Below are 2,811 nucleotides of genomic sequence, written 5' to 3' on the forward strand. Positions count from 1 at the left end.
TGAATGAAAGTTACCAGAAAGTCTGTAAACCAAATAAATTACATATACACATGCACCTTAGAGCCATTTAGTAGACATGCTAATGCAAAGGCATACTTTTTTTTCTTTGAATTCTTATTAAATAACCTTCAAACATCTAACAGACTCCACCACATCAGCCAAGCATTACTGGCAATGTAATTAAGCACATATGTTAAAAGAAGACACTTTATACCATTATCTAATTATCATAAGACACTATAATAACTTACTGAAAAAAAAGACATCAATTTAGACTTTTCAAAAGCTCATACTGGAACCAATTCTGATCAGATGTGACATGACACCTCCGCACCTGCAGAGGTCTGCACCAGCAAAGCTCTGCAATGCACAGCCCAGTAATGAATGGCAAGGGTTAATTCAATGCAAGCTTCACCTTATCCAGGATCCCATTCTTTGTTTCCAGGCAGAATACAGTGCAGATGTGAGAGCAGTCACACTGCACATGCATGAACGCTTTCTAGCACGGTGTCCCACCTTAAGCTGGGGCTGTATAGGAGCTTTTCATTGCGTGCTAGAGATTTAACTCCTGGTTGACTACTGCTTCATTTGAGATCAATGCACCGCACATGCAGAAACTGTAAACTAGGAGTTAATGCACTAACAAGCGAACAAAATCGCACGTGTAGCGCCAGAGACCGACTTCTGTAAAACCAATAAGCGGGTTTCAGTGTTGAAGTGATGGATGACACTGACAGATAGGAGTTTATCTGTACATACACTCACATAAATTGATAAATGGCAGATAGATAGATAGATAGATAGATAGATAGATAGATAGATAGATAGATAGATAAGGATATGCACATGCATCTACGTAGACAGATAGATAGATATGCACATGCATCTACGTAGATAGACAGATAGATATGCAAATGCATCTACGTAGATAGACAGATAGATAGGATAGATAGATAGATAGATAGATATGCACATGCATCTACGTAGATAGACAGATATGCACATGCATCTACGTAGATAGACAGATATGCACATGCATCTACGTAGATAGACAGATATGCACATGCATCTACGTAGATAGACAGATATGCACATGCATCTACGTAGATAGATAGATATGCACATGCATCTACGTAGATAGATAGATAGATATGCACATGCACCTACGCACATGGATTGACCTACAGTATTATGTAGAAGCCATATGCGCATTTACTTCTACAGACAGAAGTTAGGTGGACTTGATACAAAATGAGGCTTCCAAATGATCAAAGATCACAATGCATTAAGTGTTATGAAACTCTTTTTTTTGTTTGTTTGTTTTTTATTTTGCAGATTAAAAAACAACAAAAAACATTTTTCTACTAGAACTATGAAATCCGCTCTGCTAATACTCAAACATGAACAAGCAAAGCAAACCAGTTTCTACCTCTCTTTTTCTATTCCCTGCCCCATAAAACGGGCAGAGGGGACATAAAAGAAGGCACGTGTGTGCAAGGTCCCTGTCAGGGTGAGACATTTTCCCAAACTGCGCAGTGAAATGTGAGGCTGCCTTTTTGGGTGGAAATGCAGACGAGCACTTCCCAAACGGCTGGGTTAGAAGCACGCTGCCCCGTGTCCATCTGCTAGGCTGCACACTGAGAAAGCTTCACGCGCACATGCAAGACTCTGAGACCTGGGAGAGCACGCCGAAGAAGGGATCAAAGAATCGCCTGCACCCCTCAAAATGTGGGCTGACGCCGTCCCAGACGGGTTCATCGGCTGGCACCGTGCTTGTCAGAAGAAAACCGGGGCTGGCTTACCTTATGCTTCTATGCTGATTGAGCAACCCCAGAAGACCCGATCCTCAGCTGCGGAATGCCATATGGAAAAAAGCAGAAGCAGCACTAAGCGAGACAGACAGAGTGCTGGGTGAGGCTTTAGCATGGGTGTATAATGAATGCCGCCATTTTAAAGCCTGGCTCTTGAAATCACTAGGCATAACGAAATTAAAGCACGCCCCACGTACATAACTTCATTGCTGGGACGTGCATCTGGGATGAAACTATGCAGCTGCGGGGTGTGAGATGTCAACTAGGCAGGCAGAAAACCTCATCCGAGGGAAGGAAACTAAACAGAAGGGGTCGCCTCGGTAACGGCGAGCGGGCGGATCAATTTTAATCTGTGGTTCCGTACGGCTAAGCTGTGCGGCTGTTAGAAAAAGCACTTTGCTGCAGCGAAATCTGCACAGACTTGTTATAAGCTATTTCCTGTCTCCCTCTGCTGCGCCGACTTGGTACAGTCCACAAAACACAGTACCTAATGGCCTTTGGGAGCTGTGTCGTATTCTGGAGCTCTGGCTGGCTGCTGCCATAGCAACATTGCTAAAACCTCCACGAGATCCGCACAATATATCCACCAGTAGAAGAAAAGGCGACTCAAAGCAATTAGTGCAAGCGTATTCGCTAGCTAATGTGAAACTTGCGGGCTGCACGTGCTACGGCGGCGTGTGAAGAATGACCCTGACAGCAGATGCATGCAGATATATGTACGCCAAAGGAGGAGAAGCAACAGCAAGAGGTAACAACACAGGAAGAAAAGAATCTGTCGCTGAAATGACACAAGGTCCTGGCCATGCAGGAATGGCCGTGAAGTCCTGCTGTGTCACCTTGTCCTCACTATTCCCCCCCCCCAGCAGCCAGCAAGCTGAGTAAATACTTTGGACAATGTGCACGACCTTTAGTGGCACAAAGTCTCTAATGTCCGGCGAGCTGGGGACGTTAACTCCTACATGTCACATTGTAGCACCAAGCAACCACCAACTGACTTTTC

At 44.4% G+C, this 2,811-nt stretch overlaps 1 protein-coding gene across 3 annotated transcripts in view; it reads right to left on the minus strand.

Annotated features, from left to right (window-relative positions):
- The window catches only part of LOC108794004 (muscleblind-like protein 3), a 138,350-nt gene extending 135,801 nt beyond the window's left edge, over window positions 1–2,549 (minus strand). For 2 of the 3 annotated variants that reach the window (XM_018564967.1, XM_018564966.1), the window contains exon 1: window positions 1,803–2,128. The gene's annotated coding sequence lies outside the window, so the exon portion shown is untranslated. Of the gene's footprint in view, window positions 1–1,802 lie in introns of all 3 variants that reach the window. The other variant, XM_018564965.1, reaches the window with a different exon arrangement.
- Window positions 2,550–2,811: the final 262 nt, after the last annotated feature.

The sequence above is a fragment of the Nanorana parkeri genome, unplaced genomic scaffold (genome assembly GCF_000935625.1).
Source record: "Nanorana parkeri isolate BGI_ZX_2015 unplaced genomic scaffold, ASM93562v1 scaffold801, whole genome shotgun sequence".
Taxonomy (NCBI): Eukaryota; Metazoa; Chordata; class Amphibia; order Anura; family Dicroglossidae; genus Nanorana; species Nanorana parkeri.